We start from the raw sequence: 25193 nt of genomic DNA, 5'->3' as shown, positions 1-25193 counted from the left end.
CAAGATCTTAGCACTAGGGAGACGTGAATGCCCTGAAATGTTCAGGTGAAAGGTTGTTCCCAGAAGAAATGGTGGCTTGGTCAATGGTTCTGAGAAGGAAATGACATGGCTAGTTCAAAGTACATAAAGAGAGCCAACATGATCAAACTGGAGTGAATGAGGGGGAAAGAGTGACACAGATCTTGTCAAAGAGGAAGCCAGAGGCTAGACCATGTCAGTAATGAGATTTAACTCTCCTTAAACATAGGGTATCACTAACAGGTGAGATTCATCCACTGCTAAACTGAGTTAATGTATATAAATGTGGTTTACATCATTTTTTCAGCCTCAAAATAAGGTCGAAGGCAAGATATAGCTATAATCTTGTTTACCTTGCTTTGCATCTACACAGTATTATTTGGACTTTAGAACTTCAAAAATATCAAATCTGCATTTGCAAATTTTTTATCTCCATTAATTTATATTGTGATTTGAGAGGCTTTTATTAAACTTGTTCTTATAGATCATGAATTTGCTACTTCCCAAAATAATTTCTGAATGATTGTCAAGGATTTCCATGAAGGCACTAGGGATCCTTACATGAAAACCCAAAAGTATTAAGAAAGCTTATGTTAAAAGCAATCTCTGTAATCAAATTTTTTTATATAAATCAAAAAATTTTAATTACTTTGTAAAATTATTTTGTAAATTTTCACACCTTCATATATTTTAATAATTTATTATATATTATAAATTGTCTAGTATATGTTGTAATTAGGATCATCTTAAAGACTTGTGTATTTTTACACCAATAGACACTCCACATATATTTAGAATCTGAATTTTCTACAAGCTATTTTGGAAAAAATAAAAACTCCTGTCAGTCTCAGGCTTTACTGGCATTCATATGGAATTCACAATGTTCAAAGTTGAAGTTTATTTTGAGTATTTTCCCAACTTGCTAGAAAATGCCACTAGAAATAGACATGACCATGGAGTGTTTTCTTTTTCTGCATGGGTCTAGAAATTTCATTTTTCATCCGAGCTGAAAATGCTGTGAAAGAATATTTGCACCTTTTTGGTGATAGGGAATAAGTAAAAAATACGTCAACGATTACTTCTGACTATCAGTAAATTTATTGATGAGTTAACTTTGGTTAGAAAATGTATTGCACATATTAATAAAATATAATGTATATGTCAGCATGGTCTTACTTCCACTTTCCTCTGAAAATATCAGTATTTGTAGTACCAAAAAATAGATTAATATCCAAGAAGAGAGGATACAAAGGAAATATTATAAAGCCTTAATGAAAATGATAGCGATACCTAGAGAAAACTCAAAAGAAAGCTAATTTTGTGGAAGTAGCACCACTGACTGAAGTAGACAATGAAATCAAAATCAACTAAGCCTTAGAAACACAGAAAATAAATATATTAGGTAAGAATACTGGATAAACTTTCTTGATATTTGCCGTGGTGAAGCAAAACAATCAAGCTGGAAAAAAAATGCAAACCTAAGTGTATTTATTAAGAGGAAATCAGAATCTTGAAGAAATATATTAGTTAAATTCAGCTACTGGATATAAGGGAAATCAAGTGGTTTCCAAAATGTAGAATTACATGAAAGACACAGACTCCAATGCTTTCTATGATATTTTTATGTATAAGAAATAATTTTTACAACAGTAGAAAGAGAGACATTATCTCTTTCAGGAGACTTGTAAGCTCCATGAATGATTTAAAATAGTCAAAATATTATAAAAACACATAATACTTGTCATGATACATTTGTCCTAACTCATAGAATGTACAACATCAATGGTGAATCCTACTGTATTTTCAGTGGGCATGATGTGTCAATATAGGTTCATTGGTTGTAACAAATTTATAACTTTCGTGGGAGATGTTAGTAATGGAGTGTTGGGAGAGGGGGTATATGGAAAATCTTTCACCTTGTACTCAACTTTGATATGAATCTAAAACAACTCTAAAAAATAAAGTTTATATTTTAAAAAAGCACACATGCATCTGAATGGAAGTATTCACTTTCTTCCTCTCTATTTTTTTTTTTTTTACTATATATTTTTATTTATTTATTTTTGGCTGCATTGGGTCTTTGTTGCTGTGCGCGGGCTTTCTCTAGTTGCAGCGAGCGGGGGCTACTCTTCGTTGCGGTGCATGGGCTTCTCATTGCGGCGACTTCTCTTGTTGCCAAGCACGGGCTCTAGAGCGCAGGCTCAGAAGTTGTGGCACACGGGCTTAGTTGCTCCGTGGCATGTGGGATCTTCCCGGACCAGGGCTCGAACCTGTGTCCCCTGCAATGGCAGGTGGATTCTTAACAACTGCACCACCAGAGAAGTCCCTTCCTCTCTGTTTTTAAAGAATATATGTATTTGATGGGGTTTTTGAATAAAAGGAAATGGAAAATTTGGGGTATGATTCTAGGTATTATCAGTCTATGTTCTTGATCATGATGAGAAATGCCATTCACACATACCCAGTTTTAAAAGCAATAAAACAATCTTTTCTTTCCCTGGACCACCTAACCAAAAATAGTCCTTTTCTTAAATAATTATAAGCAAAAAATAATTCTACAACATCAAGTCACTGCTACCCAATTAGAAACAAATATTTCAGAGGAAAATTTTAACTTGTTTTACATGTAGATTTGCTGTTACTCATAATTAGGGCAATACAAATTAGAACCACAGTGAGACTATGTTATATCCACCAGGCTGGCAAAAATTTTAAAGTTTGACAGTAATACAAAATATTGGAAAGGATGTGGTGTCATGGGAACCTCATACACTGTTGGTGGGACTATAAATTGGTACAAGAATTGCTAGGATCCTGAAATCCCACTCATAAATTTATTCCCTAAAGAAACTCAACCATGTGTACCTGGAAATATGTTTAAAAAATGTTCATTGCTTCATTGTTTATAATAGCAAAATGGTAGAAGCAATCCAAATGTCCCTCAGCAGGAGAAAAGATAAATACATTGTGCATTCATACAATGGAACACTGCAACAATGAAAAGAACAAACCCAAAATTACACACATTAACACTGATGCATCTTTGGAACATAATGCTGAATGAAAGAAGAAAGTCTCCAAAGACTATATTCAGAAGAATTCCACTTTCATAAAAGTAAAACTAAAAACATAACACTAAATAATACATTGCTTAGAAATACATATGTAGGTAGTCAAGCCATAAAGTAAAGCAAGGGAATGACTAGTACAAGTTTAGGCTAATGGTTTATTTCTGGGGACATACATGTGACTTAATCAGGGAGGAACATGATGGAAAAGATGGGTTCTAGGTGTACAGGTATTTATTTATTTAAGCATTGTATTTTTTTTTATAAATTTATTTTTGGCTGCATTGGGTCTTCATTGCTGCACGCGGGGTTTCTCTATCTGTGGTGAGCGGGGGCTACTCTTTGTTGCGGTGCATAGGCTTCTCATTGCAGTGGCTTCTCTTGTTGTAGAGCACAGGCTCTAGGCACGCGGGCTTCAGTAGTTGTGGCACGCTGGCTCAGTAGTTGTGGCCCGAGGGCTCTAGAGCGCAGGCTCAGTAGTTGTGGCGCACGGGCTTAGTTGCTCCACGGCATGAGGGATCTTCCCAGACCAGGGCTTGAACCCATATCCCCTGCGTTGGCAGGCGGATTCTTAACCACTGAGCCACCAGGGAAGCCCAAGCAGTGTATTTTAATAATCTTTCGTATGCATGAAATTTTTAAAGTTTAGAAAGCTTTTGTAGGACAATGTGCAGAGTGTGATTCCTTACTTTGGAATCATGTACTTGTTATGGATCTATGGATCAAAATACATAAAAACGCAATGTAATTCAGATAGGTCTGGGGTGTTGGGTGGGAGATGGAGATGCCTCACACAACACGCATTCAATTTTAAAGTTTATTTCCTTTTGTCAGAATATTGTTAAGATTAGACCCTTTTTAAGATTTCACAGTTAAATCATAGTATATGTATGATTTAAACACTTTGTGAATTTTACAAGTATGATTTAGGTGTGTGAATTCTGTTTGACTTTAGGTTAGTTTCTTAGCTACATGGAGGGAATTTTGGAACACCAATGATGACCAACCTGTGAATCAATGTATATGTGTGAGTATTTGCGTGTGTGTGTGTGTGCGTGTGTGTGTGTACTTACCCCCGAGTCCGGTGAAAAAGGGAAGGGTCAGTAAAGTTGTATTTTGGATTATTACCAAGTTTCTAAGACTATTAAGTTATAATGATTCAGACATGGAAAATGTGCACCTCAAATCACCAGAATTAGAAGGGAAAGCAATATATATCTTGTTATTTATGTGTAGTTCAGTGTGAATTTATACTTATTATTTCATTATTTAGAAAATTAATTGATTTAAACATGTGCCTTGTTCACTCTTATTTTGTTACTGTAAATTTGAACCTAATCAGGTTATCATCTCTTATCTCACAATATGCAGTGTAAAGTAAAGGGAAAGTGGTTTTCAGAGCACATGGGACTCAAGTACTTAAGTATCACCTCCCTCTGTATGCTGAGCCACCCCAGATTGATTTGGTAGGTTTGGAATGAGCCAAGAGATTTGCAGTTAACCAAATAAGCTCTGCTGTTTTAAATGTGGTATGATTAATGTAGCCCAATTTCTGGGCTACCTTTAGAGAAACTATCCTAGACAGACTAAGATTTCCCAGTGGGTCAGTCTCTATGAACCCTCCCCTTTTAAAAGTAGAGTCATTATCTTGACTAATTGGGTCCAAGTCTTAGAACATGATTACCATCCAGGTAATCATGGAGGTGGTACCACCTGGTACCAGGAGGTGGTATTTGCTTCTCACAACTTCTTCATAAACACTCCTCACCTCTTATCAGAAGGAATAATGCTTAGGCTTAACACTCAACCCCATTCTTCAAACAAAAGAGCAGGTAAATTCTTCATATCCAAAATGTTATACCAAGCAGCTGGAGAGTATTTGTATACTAACTTTTTGTTCATGACCGTGTATCCAAAGTATCTCCACATCTTAACTGATGCAGTTCAGTGCTGGATTTTTATTTCCTAACCTTTCTGGCAAATACTATGTCTTATTGAACCAATTTATCTTCTCTTATAGCTTCTCCTTTTAACTTCTCCCTCTTTTCCTCTCTTTATTCTATTCACTCCCTTTTATTTTTCTGGTTTATTTTACTTACAATCCCATCCCTCACTGTGGCTTTATATCAGTTTTTTGACTCAGTAAACAATAATTACTAAGTTAATTACATTATTACAGTCATATATATTTGGTCTCTGAATGAGAATTTTTCTGAATCTTTCCTGTTCTCTGTTCTCCTGATTAGTCTCTAACTCCCTAATCTTGTTCCTTTCATTTCCAGTTTCATCAACTTCTGGTTGAATCTCTAAACCTTTCACCTTGACAGACACTGTCACCGGACCTGACATGGTTTTACTTCAAGGCAGAAAAGTTTAGGATTTGTATTGTTTTTAAATTATATGTTTGAAAATATGCAATTAAAAAATAAGATCCATGTAAACAAGGAGAGCACATCCACTCCTTTAGAAACAAATGAGGTGAGGACCTAGTAAGTAAGAGGAACTAGTTAAAATAGAACTAATCAGAGAATTGCTAGTAACGTTTGTGGATAACATCATGGATTACAAAACTGATTTATGGTTATATTCCATGCTATAGGCTAGCAAGCTATTCCTCTAGAATAGAGACACTTTAACAGAGTCAAGGAGATCCAGTATATAAGAGCTGAAGAACTACTAAAAATGATAATGAATTTTGTTCTATACCCTTAAATCCAATGTGCAATGAAGAGTCAATTATAATAATTAGTGAAACTTTTTTGACAGCAATTTTTTTAGACTTAATTTAGTATTAGACAATTATTCAGCCTTCAAAAGAGCTTGTTCATCCTGCAAGTAACACTCTATTAGAAAAGGCTCTCAAGAATACATGGTACCTCTGCTGAATCTAGATGAGAGTAAACAAATGTTTTGGCATTGCCGTTTTCTGAACAGGACTACTGGGAACACCCATTTTTCATTGTAGGGACTGATTCTAGCTTGAGAAAGTGTGAAGTGTCTCTGCTAACTGTGAGAAATTAGTTATTTTTGTGCTCCAATTTCTTGAACTGAAAATTCATTATTATTCTGTTAATATGTAAAGCGTATTTTAAGTGCCCTTTCCACCATTTCATCAAGCCCTTCTAGATTAGAAATTGTCACATTTTGGTCTTTTAAGTTATTGTTGATTTCAGCTTTATTTTATTATTATTGTTTTTAAGCTACTTGGGACAAAGAAAATGTAGATTATTGGATTGTCATGTTATATATAAACATACCAGAAATTAATTGAATGTAGGATAATTCTTAAAACGAATACAATTTTTTTAGGGTATTATTATCATTTATGTTTTGTAATAGTAACTTTATTATAAGTTTACCATTCAATAATACCACACTAAAGTCAGAAAGTTCAAGAAGACTTAAAGAAGAAGCTATTTCACAACTTACTTTTATGTTTTGAACAATACTTCATTGAGGACAGAGCATTGTTTAATCCAAACTAGTTTGTTGCTTGTGGTTTAAAATCCAGTCATATTAGATAATATACTGAAGGACAGTAAAGTTACAACCTTGACACATTTTATACACATATTTTTTTTCTGAATACTATGGACATATGTTGAGAATCAGTCTTTTTCTCAAAGGAATATTATTATTTCCCTGAATGATATACATTCTAGACTCAGAAGAAAAAAAAACTCAACAGTGATATTTCTAGGTGAATGAATGACTAACACCTGTTTTAAAAGAAAATAAAGTTAGCTCTATGTGCCTCAAACACATGGAGAATCTTAATTAGAAAAGTATTGTTATAACTTATGAGTTGTGTCAATTAAAAGATACATTTTGTGAAAATTCATCATTAGGCTTTCAAACAAATCATGATTTTATTTAATGACAAGTATGTATTTTAATTTATAAAATAGTCCTTTGGCTTTAAGTTTAGAAAACTTTCAAAGCTATACAATGATGAAAGGGCATTGACAGTTGGCACACTTTAAAATTATCTTTAAATATTTATAAATCAACACTTAAAAGCTTGATAAATTATAGATTTACAAATATGTAACTCTTCACTTATCAAACAGAGGTATAATTTTTTGTCAGTTAAACAGGAGTTGTATTCTACCCTATATGCTTTATTAAAAGACTGATTTACTTTCTTTCAATTTCACTGCTAAGGGTTTTTTTTCTCCTTCTATAGACTTTTTAGTGCTATTGTCCAAAAAGGCAACAAGTAATGGAGGAAGACTTTTGTTGGGAGGCAACAGTGGGCAAGTCTGCCAGTTTCAACAAGAAATTCTGCCAATTTCAGCCATTGTTTGGCCATTTGGGGAAATGCTTCAACACTTTGTGTTAAAACACTGACCAGCCTTCTCATTTACCCCAGTTTGAAAGGTCATGCTTTGGAATTCAGTGAAACCTGAACGCTAAATACATTACCGAAAGCATCTTTATTAATTTATTTTCCTTTACAAAGACAGTGAAGGGGTAAATATTAGGTTGACCTAAGAATAATGAAATGCTAATTAGCTTCTGAATATTTTCTCTTTGGCAATGTGTAGTGATTCTAACACCTTCAAAATTTCAGCTCTGACATCTACTGTGTACTGCATACAAAATCACAGAGTTACTAGTTTTCTGTGGAGACTGGTAGAAAGAAACATATTCATTCATTTAATCATTTATTAAGCAATCTTTAGCACCTACTAGTGCAGGCACTTATTTAGGTGCTTAGGATATATTAGTGAAAAAAAGAAATAGAAGTGCTTGTACTTGTAGAGCTTACATGTTAGTTACATGGACAGAAAATAAATAAAAACAGAAAATATGTAAATTATAGTGGATGGTTTGTTGCAAGGTGATTGGTGTTATAGGAAAAAGCAAGAACATGCTAAAATAGCTAAAGATGAACAATAGGGTTGTGGTGGTATAGGTGTAGGTTTATCTTAAATAGTGATTAGTTTAGGCCCCATAGAAAAGTTTTTACTTGAGCAAAGACTACAGGGAGGAGAGGGACATAGACATATGGATATCTGGGAGAAAAGCATTCTATGCTCATTAAAAGAGACTCAGATAAGTTTTAATCCCTTCTTAGATAATGTGTTGGCCTTCCCTTAAATTTATGCCAATTGATATCAGAAGTACTAGCAAGAAGTAAACTTGTCTGGAGGTGAAGGACTCAACAAAAGAAAGAAGAGCTACTAAAATCCGGAATCCAGGAACTACATGCCCACAAATAAGAACAATTAGCATTTTTTTTCATATTCAGGTGCTATAATGATGCATATGTGATTAAGAGTAAAGAAGACATAATAAACTTAGAAAGTTACTCAGTTCATTCAAGTAAGTATTCCTTCACTAATTTCTATTATAATTTTGTATTAGTAAAGTAATATGATACACAATGATCTTTGTTTTATTTATATATTTATCATTTATTGGCCACCCCATGCAATTTGCAGGATCTTAGTTCCCTGACCAGGGATTGAATCTGGGCCCACGGCAGTGAAAGCGCGAGTCCTAACCACTGGACCGCCAGGGAATTCCCTGATCTTTGTTTACTACAAATTTAATTCCAAGGAGTTAGTCAAATTGGAATTGATATACTGTGATAGCTCTCCAGATAGAAAAGCTTACATGTTGTATTTACAGACTGCTTCCTTTTCGTGATAATAAAATTATGCAGTTATGTGTGGAAGAAAAACATAGACCAAGATGTAGGACAATCCTTGAAGTCTAAATGATTTTGAGTAATTAGAAGCAGAGTGTTGTCTCAGTGTAAAAATCTAACTTTTTTTTTAGAGCACACGCTATGTCAAGACCTACATCATAGTTACACTTAACGAAACCCTCTGAAGACACACTGAGCTGGAGTCTCCTATTTCTAAGTTAGGATCCCATTGACTAGATTTATTTAGCTTATTCTAGCTTCTAGCTTCAGAAACTACATGTAACATTAAAAGTTTTTAACATGTATTCTTTTATGGTATGTATGGTACTATAACTGAGAAAGTTGAGAATATGTAGCCTTAAATATGTAGTGTCTTATGGTACTAGAGTTGTGACAGTTACGAACTCAGTGAACTGTGAGCTTTCAGAGTTAATCTGAAAGACACAATTAGTGGATTTTTGAAGGATTTTTTCTTTTTTAAAGATTCCTTCTTTTTTTTTTTAAATGGTACAGTTACTTTTGTATTTTATTTATTTATTTATTTACTTTTGGCTGTGTTGGGTCTTCGTTTCTGTGCGAGGGGTTTCTCTAGTTGTGGCAAGCGGGGGCCACTCTTCATCGCGGTGCGCAGGCCTCTCACTATCGTGGCGTCTCTTGTTGCGGAGCACAGGCTCCAGACACGCAGGTTCAGTAGTTGTGGCTCACGGGCCTAGTTGCTCCGCGGCATGTGGGATCTTCCCAGACCAGGGCTGGAACCCGTGTTCCCTGCATTAGCAGGCAGATTCTCAACCACTGCGCCACCAGAGTAGCCCTGAAAGATGTTTGAGTTATACAAAAACTCTAACATAAACTCTTTGATTTTGGTATATTTATTTTGAAGGAAGTAGGCTGGAATCTGGTTCATTAAATATGGACATATATTAATTTTATGATCAAAAGACTTGGTAAGTCTTCTAATAATTTTTGAACTGATAACATGGAGCACAGTACAGGAAATCCTTTTGGAAAGTGTATAATTAAGGAAGTTAATTCATGTGAAGAATTCAATTAATTAAAATATTAAACAATATTTAGGAAAATCATTTATGGATTACATCCCTCTCAGTTTGCTCTAGACCTTAAAACTTGCTCATATCTCATTTGAAGACCTTCCTGTTCAAATTAATGAAACCAAACATTCTTCAAACTTTATTCTTAATGATATCACTTTCTTTAACCACATTCTTTTTGTCTAAAAAATGAACAATTTCTGCTACATGACCATGACATTTGTGGTGGATTTAGATGCAAGGAAATCTTTCTGTTAAAATTTAAAATGTCAAAGTTATATCAGAAGCAGTTGAAAAGAAGATATTTCAGAATATCAAAGCACATACAATTGTGAGCTAAGTAGAATCCATTATATTGTTCTTTATTTCAGTTTTTTTTTCTACTTTTAATCTATAATCCAAGGTTTCTTAAATATAATAAATATATGCAGAAAGTATCTGATTTATCAGGTTTTGTCATTTTAGAAACACCCTAGTTAAGGCATTCAGTCCTGATCTTGCAACAAAATGAAAAATAGAGTGGCAGCCAGCAGTATAGCTTAAGAGTTAATCAGCACTGTCTTACACTGCACTGAGGTGGAGCTGATGTTGTCCAGACCCGGGGTCTTACCTTTAACATCTAACATAGAGGCTGGCACATGGTGAGTGCTTTCTAAACTGAAGATCAGGCTGTTTAACCCTAGCACCCCTAAGATCAATGATGACATAGTCACTGGGTTAAACTACAACTGTTCTCTGACAAGATTAAATTCTGGTGTGAACAGAAATTTCCCCATATAAAATATATTGCAGTGAGAACATATTTTAACTTGATAAGAGGAAGAGCGAATCTGGAAGATCCTGTGTGTATGTTATCTTTTTTAAAAAAAAGTGGAAACCTTATATCATTTCTCTTTACCCTCCCCCATTTATAATGTATTTTTATATTATAATATATATTATATTTCTTTTAAATATACCTTTAACATACATTTAAGCCCATATCAGACTGCCCTACCAACCCCCTAAAAAATGTCCTGAGTAACTAGAGAATATGAACCATGCTCATGGTTGGATGACAACATTAAGGTCTCAGTTCTTGTCAATTTAGCTAGTGAATTCACTACAGTTCCAGTTATCATTCCAGAAGGAATTTTTGAAGAATTTCCCAAATCTAAAAATCTAAATAATTTTGGAGAAAAAAGAGTAAATATGGATGAATTCCCCTAACTAGTTATGATGGTTAATTTATGTTCTAACTTGGCTAGGCTATGGTGCCCAGTTGTTTGATCAAACAGTAGTCTAGATGCTGCTGTGAAGGTATTTTGTAGATGTGGCTGACATCTACCATCAGACACTTTAAATAAAGGAGATGACCCTTGATAATGTGTGTGGGCCTCTTCCAATCGGTGGAAAGCTTTAAGATTAAACACTGAGGTTTCCCAATAAAGAAAGAATTTTTCTTCAAGATTTTTTTCCATGCTACTCTTGACTATCTGAGGCCAGAACGAAGCTGCTGAGTATTTGGTTTGGAGGGGATTCCAAAGGTGTAGGTGTAGGTATAGAAACATCGTGAACGGAGAAGGGTACAGAGAGGAGATAGAAAATTACCAATTGCGGATTCTACCTACTGTGTAGTTTTTTCCTAGAGCCCTGCAGTATTGCCCTCTGGTTGATGGAGATAATCTTAAAAGCCATGTTTCTGATGTTCATGTCTATTTTTTGAGTTCATAGGTACTTATAAAAGTATCTGAAGTAACTGAAAAATATATACGTATAATTTACTTCATTCAGAAGAAAAATTGTCGTTTGAATTAATTAGCAAGTTTCATAAATGAGATCCAAAAACTCTTAATGGATCCATCAAAAAGGGAGATCCCATGAAACTCATGCAACTGTATGCAAAATGTGAGTCCCTATGAATGTAGATTAGTTGGTTTTGTTCTGGAGAAAGAGTTTGTAGTTTTCATTATATTCTCAATATGGACCGTAATTCATAAAATATTCAAAAACAGATTTTTAGAATAAATTAGCTTAAACCAAAAATTGAATGAATGTTCACTATCCTATTGCACAAGTACTCTTTCATTCTATTTCTGAAATATAATACATAAGAAAATATAAGTGTCTACCATTAGGCAGTAGTAAGAAGGCCCTGTAATAAAGACATTTTTACAAAAAGAAAATAACCACCAAAAACTTGGAGCCCTACAAATGAAGTTTAATTTGATCATTCTAAATGTTCTTTAAATTTTGAGTTTCTACAGCTGCTATAAGTAGTCAAAACTAAAATTTCTTGAAAAACATCTAAATTTATCTCTATTGTACCATATTCCACAAAATCCACATAACATAAATAAACTTACTTTTATTATCTTATGTTAGAAGAAATTGAGTTTAAACCTGGTGGATCATTATGCTTATTCAACTTTGTGCAACGTTAGTAGTAAGAGATCTAATAATAGATAATATATAATAGTGCAACAAAATAGTTAGGATTCAGAGTCATGGTAGATGTACGTTAAAATCAGAGCTTTATCAATGATATCATTTGACTTTGGGAACGCCATGTACTTCATTGGGCATCATGTGTAAAAGAAAGAAAGAAACAATAATTTCTGTACAATATACCTTTACAATTCTTAGCATGAAGATACTTTTTAGGTGCTCAAGCTCTGTAGAAATGGTGATTAACAATGTCAGTTTTATTAGGTCTGGCACATATTATATGATGATGGCAAAGTGTGATCAGTCTAAAAGCTGATTACAAATCACACTTGTTCACTCTCCCTGTCCTATGAAGAAGTTGTATTCTAATTGTCTGTATGTTTATTGTTTGGAATGAGCTTTTGCATAGAGACAAGTTATGTCCTCAGTCTTGTTCACAAAAGATTTATGATGAGCACTAAAATGTGTTGAATACCTACTACGTGCCAAGTGCTGTGCTAAACATTTTCAATGTATTGTTTCTTGGATTCCTCACAAAACCTTATAAAGCAATGTGATTAATCACTTCCATTTTACAGAAGAGAAAGGGGAACTAAGAAGTGGTGAAGTTTGGGTTCATATGTGAATGACCTGAAGCCAAAATCCATTAAGCTGCACTTCTCATATTTCATATGCACAGCTCATATTTCAGCTGTGGTATTGTAATTTTTTTCTTTTCATTTTTTTTTGCAATTGATAAGAAAGCAGTGGGAAATAAAAACATACTTAAAAATTAAACTTATGGACTAACCAGGAAACCCAAGATTATTTACTCTATCACTGTTTCAAAAGAATTTCAGTTCACTCTATACTTAACTTAAGGTTCCAGGAACAGCATCCCTTTGCAATAGGAATGATGAGATACCAGCCACCAATTGGAAAGGGAAGAAGAGTTGTTCAGAGCATGAGTCAGAATTTAAGTTCTGGTTTTGCCACTTGATAACCATATGACCTTTGGCACATTACTTAGGAGTTCTGTGCCTTGGTTTTGGAGTTTCTTACCTGCAAACAAAGATAATAATATTTGCTAGGGCTTTGGGGAAGATTAAATGGGTTTATACATGAGTAATTAATAATGTCCATAGCACAGGGCAAACCCTAAGAAATTAGCTAAATCAGGAGCAGCAAGCCACCCTTTAAAAGGGGGTTCTCTTGTATGAGTGCAGTGTGGACAAATTCACCCATGCTGACTTCTGGTGGGAATGCTGCAGCAGGGAAGACAGACTCTACTGTTTGAGGCAGAAAAAAAAAAAAAAGTTTCTGTCCCTCAGGGATATTAAGATAGATGCATCCAATAATGCATCCTTCATCCAATAATTCATCCTTATCTAATAATGTCAAGGACCAAAAAGCAAAGCTGACAATAAATATATTTACCCAAGTAAACCTGACAATTCCAAGGTATTTTAGTTAGTTAACTGGGAGTTTAACGAAATTGTGTTTAACACATTTAAAATGTAGCAATATCCTTACTAAATGTGATATGATTGATGTCTAAAATTCCATTCCAGGGAATTGCTTCAAACAACAACTATATCTAAATTTCTAAAACACAAATCCATAAGTTATATTTTTTGCCTTAGCTAATAAAGTATATTGGCATGTCCTAAAAAAAAAGATTTAAAACCAAAAAAATTTCATTGAAAATAGATTTTTAAAGAAGGCATATGTAAATTGATTAATAAAATATTTAAGCATGTTACCCTGATATTAGATCTGCATTATTTAAGGAAAAAACAAGTCTCCTATTTTGCCTCACATTTGAAAATAACAGAATTACGAAAAAAAATCAACAGTTTTGTATTGATGACGTTCTTTTCCCATAGTTTTAATCCTCCTTATTTTCTGCTATAACACTACTTATTCTTCTCTAGTACTTACTGAAGTTCCAATTTTCCCTTCAAGTTATCCTTGGAAGGGAAGCAAAATTGAGGTTCATGCACAAATATCTGCATAATAATTGGTGTCAGGTTAACTAATAGTTATGGGTTCAAAATAATGCTCGTTTGTAAAATGTATGAAATCAGTGCTTGGATATAAGACAAATTTATCTTAGTTTTGATTGATAAAACCAAGCTTATGTGTTCATGAATATGCTAATGACCCCCCAGCTGACTAAGCTGGAAGGAGAGGGGCACTATATCACTGCTATTTAATATACCAAATGACATGCTCACAAGTCACTATGGTTTTATGAGAAGCACAATTGAGTTCAGGTTAACCTAAACCTAAATAGAGAAATAATGACAGATTTATACAAAAGTTTATGCCATATTAACATTTTTTATCTAAAAAATATGTTCCATGTTAAAAGGAATAAGATTTCACTAAAAATTGGGCTCCATCCAACAACTTCAAGTATAAAGCAATAGCCTCAATACCACAGGGTTGGTTTGGTTAATCGTTTATTTAGATTTATATTGGGTTGAGCTGAGTTTTTGTCCCTTTAATTGGTAGTAAGGTAGGAAACATATGATGCATTTAATTAAACCAGGAAGGAAGAAAAAGATTAAAACTTGTTTTATGTTTAAAAGTAAATACACTCTTTTGACCATTTTTGCAAACGACAATATATTGTGTTTGTTTTGTATAATACTGTTTCTTTTAAGTAAACTAATTTAAAGGAAAAAGAGGAAGAAACATGTTCTAGGAAAGTATTTGCAACTTATCATCTGATAATAATTCTGGTAACCTAATAAACATAGACTCTAACTCAGTTCACAGCCAGTGATTCCATTTTATTTTTTAACATTAAGAAGACTTTTATTGGATCTTTAAAATCCATTTCTTCATTTTTTTGTAAATAACATTAAATTGAAAAAGTAACTTGATTTTAAGTTCACTCAAATATGGAAAAATACAGATTATTTGATCTAATCTGATTTAATGAACAATATTATAATCCAAATTAGACATGAGAAAATAATAACCTGGATTTATTGAGGACAAAAAGTTTAAATTATTTAAATGGGAATGGCAATAGGATGTATAAAATATATTTCCTATTATTTAAATGGGTTTTGGTGATTTAATTATCATATATCTAATCATATGCTCTTTTTTCTTAAATCACACTAGTTCAATATTTATATTCCAAAGTTTACAATTAAATGTATTCTATATTATTTTTTCAATTTTACACTAATTAAGGCTATATACCTTCAAAATTATAAACCAACTTATAAGTAGATAAACTAAAATTAAGGTGTGAAAACTATCCAGTTACTTTGAGTTGCATAACTACTATTGATGAAAGAATTTGGGCAGGTATGATTGTCCATGTGAATAAATGGGAAAATGATCAAGATATCTGGTTAGCATATAGACCTTGTGTTTCTGGTTAAGTATTTGTTTTCCACCTAATTGCATCAGAACATTTTCTGATATTAAATGAGAGAATTTCTTAAATTTAATAGTGCAGCATGGTAATAGTACTTTGGTAGAAAAAGAGAGATTTCCTAAGAAATTATAAACATTTATATAGTGCATCCATGAACTTCAAAACCAGACACAGACAAATCTTTTAAATAGGTGTGTACTGATTTTCCATCTTACGTATATTCTCTGATAGTCTAAGTCAAGAACCAAGAGATACTACAAGTCAAGAACTAAGAGATACTACACTCTTTGAGTGTCGCCTTTAACACTGTTGCAATGATGTATCTTATGTTTATGGTTTAAAAGCTTCTCTGAATCCTAAATAAAGATAAGGAATAAAGCCAAAGACTCAAATAATGTCCTTTAAATATATTTGTTTTCTGAAATGTTGACACCATTATCATGGTATCTCTAAAAACAATTATTTTTTCAAGCTGTGTTCAAAGTCATACATAGAGTATGAAATAAGTTTTGTTTAGTGAATGCATATTTAGATCTTTAAAAAGTTTATTTTAATTGTTCTATAGCAGTCTCTAAGGCAATTCTTAAAAATTAAGTAACTATCAAATTTTAACCATGGAACTAAAGGTTGAAAACAAAATAGTGTTATAATGGTTACAAATATCTAAATTAGAAATATGTAATAATACTATAAACTGAATTCTGATTAGTTTTTTTGTGTTTATCAAAGAATTTTTCCACATTAACATAAAGCTTATAAGGTAAACTTTTGTCTTAATATTATTTTGAATTTTTTACCGAAGTAAATATCTGTTATGCATAAAATAATGATAAAATATGTACAGGTTAATGTGAAGGTTCTCACAGTATACTAGGGTGTTGACTCCATTTAAACTTCAGTATGTCCTAGGCATCACCAATGAGTAAAGTACATATACCTTGGCCATTCATTTAACATAGTTTTTAAAATTACAGACCCAGTTCTAATTTCTATTTAATTTTTTGTTATTCATTTTTTTCAAAGTGAATGAATACTCTTATATATTCTAAAAATTTACATATTTTAACTAACAAAATAATATTTTGGCATATGCCAAGATATACTGGGGAAAAAAGAACTTGTAGCAATAACCAAAAGCATATTCTTAAAGATATCTAAATATTGCAGGTAAAACATAGTTTTGCTCACATTACCCATGTGATTTCTCAATTCTGTATTTTTATCTTACATATTTAGAACTGTAATTAGATTCTGTGTATTGATTTTATGATCCTACAGGGTAATATCATCCAGAAAAGTAAATTAATTCTTAATGGCTGAAAGCATGCATTGATGCTCTGATATTCTCTTACCATTAAAGAAAGCAAACTGTAGAATTTAATAATATGAATTCTTATTTCAAACTTTCAATTATTTTCTCAAATAATAAACCTTTGCCAAATGACCCTCAATATTCGTTGCCTAGTGTTTTTCCACAGTATTTTTTGAAAATAAAGATTATAAGCCATACTATAAGAATAGTTACAAAAAATAAATTAAATTATTTTAATAATTTAAAGAAAATTATGGGGTTTTGGCTAGCAATTAAATAAAGATTAGAGAATTTGAGGGAGTTCCTTATTATAAAATACAATATTAATGTAATACCTCCTTGTAAGAAAATCATCTAAATTAAAAACAGTGTTATTTTAATTTTTGTTACTAACCCATGGCATTGGGTTAGGCATTTAATGTGTTCTTTCCATTTCTTCCCCTAATTATCTAATGGCTATTTACAAAGTCACATTCTAAAAACACTATCCATTTCCACAAATGTGTCAGGGAACTCAGTACAATTAATGAATGACGGGAGATAGGAAACCAGCCATAATATTTTTAAAGAATCACAAAAATAAGACTTAATTGAACTTTCCATTATTTGGAGAAATTTGTGGGAAAACTGAGTAGAAAATTATGAAGGAATTACTCAGAATGTGTTGGTAGTCCACCGTTAATGTGCCAGATTATGGGTGATTAAGTACAGGATTTCTCCACTGAAGGATATTTTGCAGATTATAATTTCACTTAGGTAAGAAAATATGTTAAAATTATGTCAATTAATATAATTTGAACACAAATCTGACATCTAATTTTTCTTAGCAACAAATTTGTCATGTCTCTATACCAACAACTTATTAAGTAGATACTAGTTTCTTAAATTGTCCAGGACGGTCTGTACTGTTGAAAGAAGCATTAACAGATGATTCATCTCAACATTTCAGTAAGTTTTATCCTGGAAATTCTTTTTTTAATACACACTTTAATTTCCCTGTTTAATTATCTGATATATCTATTTGGGAAATATTTTGTTACTTTTCTTTACCCACGGTTATCTCAGTATCACACCCTCCCCGAAAAAGTTTGCAGAGGGATACCAGACAAATGGAAGTAACACATTCTATTAGCTTAAGAGCTTTGAAATTAGAGTTAATATAGAAATATCAACATTTTCTCAATCCTAGTTGTTTTTTTCCTTTGTTGCCCACCCCATGATCCAATACAGCGGAAACAGTTCAGAGTTAGTAAAAGAGAGACTTAGACACATCTGGCAACAGCGAACAATGAAAATTCCATTAGTTCAATAGTTAGAGATGTATGTGTAAATAGGCGTGAGTGGCAAATAGAAGACAAATATAATAAATCCAAAGTGATTCCTTTTCTTTTAATTCTCCATCGTGTTCAACTACAGAGTGAGACTCCGAGACCCCCATAAGTAGTTATTCTTTCACCCCCTTTTTAGAATACTGATTATATGGAAAGTTTAAAGACTCTTCCTGGGGGAAAAATGTTTTCCAGCTGTCAAAATTTAAGCTTAGCTAATAGTAGAGCTAATTTTAAAAAGCATTGTTCCCTGATTAAGATATTTGTTCAAAAGTATGCCTTTTAATCCATTTAGATGTTTTATTACTTCCTAAATTTATTTTTCTAGAATATCACTGTACATAATATTATCTAGTAGTAATAGGTATTGTGTACATCTTGGGGAGATATACTCTCATTTTTCTAACATGTGAAATAAATGAGAATTGTTTCAACATAATTCCAATGTCACTAACTAAATTCTATAGTAGAAACATTGTCAAACTACATGAGAATACGACTCCGAATAAATATATTTATTTTGAATAATGCACTTACCCAGCACAGCTCCTAAGGAAATTCTTGGTGAAATATTCTTAGGATGGAATTTGATTTTCTGAGATTCCGCAGAAGAAATGTACCCCCAGACAAGGTGCGGAAGGGTGAAAGCTTTGCAGTGTAACCCTGCAGGCAGGGTGAGGTCCAGTTAGCAGAGCTTGATGATCTAAAGCAGGAGGTGACACTCTCTGCTGGAGAGAGAGGGTTGTTCTGAGTAGATTGGAAGGGTTGTCACATTGTATGTGCTCAGCAGCAGAAGGGAAACATCAGAGCTTCCTGTTACATCACTCTGACCCCGCCTGCAGTTAGTGTTAGGTTACTTTCTTTCTCAAATGGCATACCCCAGGAAAGCAGCACTCCTTTTTTATTCTGAGACAAGAGCAAGAAGCAGCCTGAACAGACAGAGATCATATGCTGTATGAATACATTATTAGCAGCAAAAGCTGGCTGGATTTCACCTTGACTGAGTTCTGTTAGAACTTGTCAAACAGAGATGCCTATGATTTGAAGGAAATCTGAACATAGTATTCTGCTCAAAGAATTAAAGGAATTAGGAAGTGTGTGCATGTGTGTGTGTGTGTGTGTGTGTGTGTGTGTTGAATTATACTTTACAAAGCATCAAGGGAATTTCTTAATCTAACATGTCTTTCTTCATAAAGGAACACAGAAAAGTAATAACTATTTTTCCCTCATAATTAGTTCTGTGATCTAACTCTTGTTAATTTGGATCTCTGATAATCAGAGCTATTCCCTGATCAGTTTTCCACAATTAAATGATGAAACTCTATCCTGTAGGTTTTTGAACATTTTTTTTATTTTGTTCATGACATAGATATGTGTGTATGTGTCATAACCAAAACCATTGTGTGTGTATGTGTTGTGTGTGTATACATATATATACATAATTATTTTTCATTATATATAAATATATATCTTAGAGAAAATAACCTTTTGAGAACGTGTTTATACATTTAAAATAATTGCACATATTTAAAAATATTTGACTTGTTATCACCTATGAAATAAAAGAGTAATTAACACCACCACACTTATACCTCAAAATAACCTTAACAAAAATGCCAATAATTTGTAGACTTAAATTATGAAACAAGGTAAAATATGTAACATACTTTAATGTTTTAGAAAAAGTTTTGCCTCAAAACATAAGTTTATTCTAAATGTGTTTAATAAATCATTGGAAGTTATCAGGGGAGAAAGTTTTAAATTTGAAATGAACTTTTTTTTTGACAATATGGTGTATGTGTGAGATACAACAACAATAATAATTTCTGAAATCTAAACAGCACTAAAAGTCACTTATCTGGGCATCAATTTTCTATCTGTAAACTAGAAGAGATGTATCAAAGAATATCTAAAATCCATATATTTTTAACACTTTCAGTCAACAAATTAGGTAACATTTAGAAATACATATGATATGATGATTACTCAATTCTTAGTAAATCTGAAATCAGAGGCAATGAGATATTGGCGTGTTACTGCAATTCCAGAACAAAATGAGATTCTCATATTCCTTGTAGAATAACAAAGGAGGACCAGGCAACATAAATTAAAGAGAATTCACGTATTTTAAACAGTATGTTCCTGCTGACACTTTTATTACTTGGAAGAAACTTATTTTAGGATTGTTGATCTTAAGATCAAGAGGATCAAGGTTGATAAAAATAAATACATATAAAAATTGGATACATACTAATCTCTATCAAATTATAGTTATAAAGCTTGTAAGAAACTAACTTATACCTATTTGGTTATTGAGAAATAGAAAATAACCATAGGTTGCAAGTTTACAGAATATTGTCATTTCCAGTTAGGACTAGGTTTTGCTTTGCTTTGGGAGGCTGCTGAGATGTACTTCATTTGGAGTTATTTCTTTCAGCCCATGAGAAGAAAAGTCAATGTTGCAGATTATGACCAACTCCACAAACAGTGGTTCTTTAATCAGAATACTGACATGGATATTGCCAGGTGAAAGCTTTACTGAATTCTGCTGTGGAGTGAATACACTAAGGGAACCACTAAGAAGAAATACAAAGCACTGGGATTGGACCAAGAGACATGAGATTCCAGTACTGGTTCTGATACTTTCTAGTGTGACCTTTGACAAAACATTTTACGTGTTGCTGTTCCCATCTTAAAATTCAAAGCAGAATCAAATACTAGACTTTAATATGTGCCTGAATGATTACTGTCCATGTCTTCTGATCTCTCATGCTTGGTATATCATCTGACTCCTAGTAAGAGATCAAAATATAGCTTTTGAATTTAAGTTATAAAAAACTAAAACTTTTGCCAATAAGTTTGCAAAAGTACTAATATTTTTTCTTCAAGAGTCATTGATTTCATTTGCCCAACACTAGTAAAGTATAGGGAATAAAAAATCTATGCTTTGGACTTATGTCCTAAGAATCTGAAACCAATCCTGTTTCTCCTCTACTATACATCCTCTTTCTCCTTTACTAATACTACACTAAATGGGAAGGCTAATAGAGGCTATAGTATTTATATTTAAATTAATGTTCAGGCACATGGTTATACTCCATGAAGTCCCTTGGATAATTTTTATTACTTATCATTTAAAAGCCTTATTTAGAAATAACAGGCAAACTGCATCCCACTAATCAGATTCTAAATTGCCATTTTATAAACTCCAGATGAAATAAATGGCATGAGGACTTTCAGGGAGCCACTCTGGATATGAAGGGACAGGTGAAAAGATGGATCTCAACACTGAAACATGACAACAGATATTTGGAAAAAATGCAGTAGAACAAAGTGAAAGCATTTCAATAATCATTGAGGTGATTCTTAACCAGTGAGGCATTAATCAATATATTAATTTAGCCTTATGTATTTTATTTATAAAATAATTTTTTTCCAGAACAGATGATTTAAGACAGTTGCAATCATTTAATAAGTGATCAAACCTATATTTTGAGCTAGATACTGTACTAGCTGTGTTGGGGAATTAAGAAAAAAATAGGATGTATTCTGTTATCTAGTTGTTTATAGCATAGATTGACTAGCACATGAGGAATCAAGTGCCAAATTCTCTGCAATTAACAACTAATGTTGCAAACGCAGAGTCTAGATGTAACCATGCAGGACACTGTCAATAAGGTTTTCTATAGAACTCAGGAATGATGTACAATGCAGAATGAAATATATGATAATAATTAGTCATGCTTGCCCATTTCAGAATCCTAGACACAGATTTGTGCCTACATTTGTGGTCCCATGTAAGGCACATGAGAGCCGTAGTCCACCGGTAATGAGTACCAATTACCATGTGAAATGCACTTTGACTAACACTCAGGAGGAGGCTATCTCAAAATATCTGGATTACTGTTTATATTATTTGACTAACTTAGTCAAATTAGACCAAAAATGTGGTTTGGGTTGAACTGACCACTTATTTTGAATTCGTGTGGCTACTGCCTTGGAGCATAGTTCTGCCACAAACAAAACAAAACAAAACAAAACACTTTTAAATGAAACATATTATGAACAGACTGTCCTTGGTGAGAGTGCAAGAAAGAACTTTAAAAAATATTTCTATGAAGTTTTTCAGGTATTATGTTGTGAATTAATAATTCCTCTTCTCAACTGTCGGAAAGTCATTACTTAGAAAATGTATGCATCAACAAAATTATGTATACCATGCATTGTTTAAAATGAACCAATAATTTGGGGAGAAACACACAATTTTTATAATCTTTAAATCAAAAAAATCCTAGTAAGGAAGTCGACCTGACCTTCTATTATTTTACTTAAATTGCTTAGCATATTTAAAGTTATTTTATTACTAAATGAATTGCATTTAGTAGAAGGACCCAGATCTGATGGCTGAGCCATTGAAAGTGAATATGCTGTTTTCCATTATTAAAACCAAAGGGCTGATTTCACTCTAATTATACACATAATTTATCATTTCAAGGAGATCTTGATGTTGTTTTTAAAATATTTACTATAAATACAAATTTGAAAAGAACAGAAAACTTTAAATTTGAAGTGAGTACCATGACATCAGGTCCCTATATGGATAAATAAAACTATTTTACTAGTTTATATAGAGTATTTCTTTCAGTATTTTATAATGTGTTTCCCCAAGAAAGTCAAACAACATATCAGTAACAATTGGCTACAAACCTGCCTATTCTTTTCATTGATTCTTATGAAGTTCTGATGGATTTGGATCTTCTAAGGAACTCAGTATTTTCTTATAGATATTAATGAGTGTTTGAGCCTCTCCTCCTCCAAAAGGGCTAACTGTTGCTAGAATTAAAAGCTAAGACTGGCAAATGAGATATGTCATGGACTAATTAAAAATTAATTTTAAAATACAATAAAATTATAAATGCTCACAAAATGAACTTCCTGAGGATGAAGTCCCCTAAGCAGGGTGATCATGTGCCCCAGTTTGCTAGGGCAGTTCCAGTTTATATATTTATATTCAAAAGTGTCCTGGTTTGGATGAAAAATTATATATGGTCACCTTAGCTATACTTATCCATATTGCACTGACAAGTGGTACATAAGTACTGATTCATCTGGGAAACTAGAATCGCTTTTCCCAGAAGAGTTTAAAATAGTTCTTATTTCTAGGATAGTATTAGTTGGCATTGAAAAAGATGCCCTTTTCATCGCTGGATATGTATTGTGAACTTATTCTGAAATGCTTCTTATTTGCTGAATATCCATCTTCATTGTGAAAATAAATGGTTTATTTAATTTTGTGTTTATGCATGTTGACCTAAGCAACATTTGATTAAGTGACCACATCTTACATTTTGCTTAAAAAATTAATTATTAAGTTCTAAGAATGCCAAATAGTATGAATGTTTTCCCAGTACAGACTATTTTATTCAGCTATTGTCATATTTATATAACTTGTAAAATTATTAGCAATTTATATTTTCTTTTCAATAATTTATTTGTGTTTAACATCACTCTATCATACACAGTGAAAGCTTTTAAATATAAAGTAGTGTGGAACTATATATAATGCATATATTAAAGAATAATGCAATGTATTTGCCTAAGAATTCTTAACACCTTTGAGAAAGTATCATTTTTTTTTAATACTTAGCTTTGAGGAGTTGCGTATCTACAGTCTCATCCTGCCATCTAGTGTTAAACATTCTCAAATTGCCAAAGTTGCTCTCTTAAGTGAAATAATAATGGAATTCTGTCCTTTTTTCTTTAAATAAAAATCCCAATAACTAGGGAAGATTTCTAAGAAAACAATCTGATGCACATGATGACTAGAGTTATAGTGGGCATGTGCTTATTGTAGCTATACAATTAAAATATCCTTTTATATACAGCAAAAAGAATATGTACTTCATACAGTATTTAGATACAAAGGCAAACAATCATTAAATATTAAAACATGAGTGAAACATTACAAATTAAATGACATACCACCTTTTTTCTTCCAGTGAATGTACATATCACATATATGTAACATACATACATTTAAATATTTGAAATGATCTAAAGCAGGACAACTCTGAAGCCTATGGCTACGTTAAAGTGGATTAACTCCTGATCAGGAATACAAATCAGATTTTCAAAAGCTCACAACAGAGTGAAAAGTGTCTTTCACATTTGATAAACAAGGACCTCACTGTATTCAAGCATGAAAAATATTTGTTTTACCACTATGTGTTAGGAAAAAAATATCAATGATTAATTGGTTATAATCCTGCCAGTCTGGCTTAATACAGCTGATATTTGAGAGACAGTATTTGAGGGCATATTAATTCCCCCTGAAATCTACCTTTCTAAACAGTTGTATCATCAGAAAGCAAGGTTTCTGAACTAGAGCCATCCGTTGGATGTTAACTGATCATCATATTAATTGATCATCTGCCATGTACCAAGCATTTGGATAGATACTGGGAGTACAAAGTTGGATAATAGGGACATGGTCCCTGCTCTCAAGGAATTTAGTTTCTATCCTCAGGTAGACATTTAGGGAAATACACTTATTTTTACTCATATTGCTCAAATACTCCAATTGCTTAAAAGCAATATGTTCAATGACTGAAACACATCAGGACTGAGTGGATAGGAAGGTAGGATGGAGGGAGGACATACTTCTTGCAGAAGAGCATTTTCTCTGAAGGGAATAATTACTCTGGAACCTAAAAGTCAAGAAATATGAGGCATTCCATGGATTAGAAAGGAGTCTGTTCTCCATAGGGCCCAGAAGCAGAGATTGAGAGAAGGATTTAGGTTCCCACAATTTACTGAAGGAGTGCTCTTTAGACTTTAGGAAAAAGCATTAAGGGAGGGAATGAAGCAGGACTGGAAGAAGAATGAGGTGAGCAAGCATGCGGTCTCAGGTAAAATCTGGATTTGGCCTAATGCATAAGGCTAGGGCTCTGGAGTAT

General features: G+C 32.8%; 1 protein-coding gene across 4 annotated transcripts in view; it reads right to left on the bottom strand.

The window, feature by feature from the left end:
• Positions 1-19127, bottom strand: part of CALCRL (calcitonin receptor like receptor) — a 104622-nt gene extending 85495 nt beyond the window's left edge. For all 4 annotated transcript variants that reach the window (XM_022567217.3, XM_022567223.3, XM_089916581.1 and 1 more), the window contains exon 1: positions 18775-19127. The gene's annotated coding sequence lies outside the window, so the exon portion shown is untranslated. The remainder of the gene's footprint in view (positions 1-18774) is intronic.
• Between the last annotated feature and the right edge of the window lie 6066 nt (positions 19128-25193).

This window comes from Delphinapterus leucas, chromosome 8, assembly GCF_059928025.1.
Source record: "Delphinapterus leucas isolate spDelLeu-1000000601 "Yukka" chromosome 8, BTC_Dleu_Yukka2, whole genome shotgun sequence".
Taxonomy (NCBI): domain Eukaryota; kingdom Metazoa; phylum Chordata; class Mammalia; order Artiodactyla; family Monodontidae; genus Delphinapterus; species Delphinapterus leucas.
Note: the sequence above shows the minus strand (reverse complement) of the source record. Positions and strands in the feature narration are given on the sequence as shown.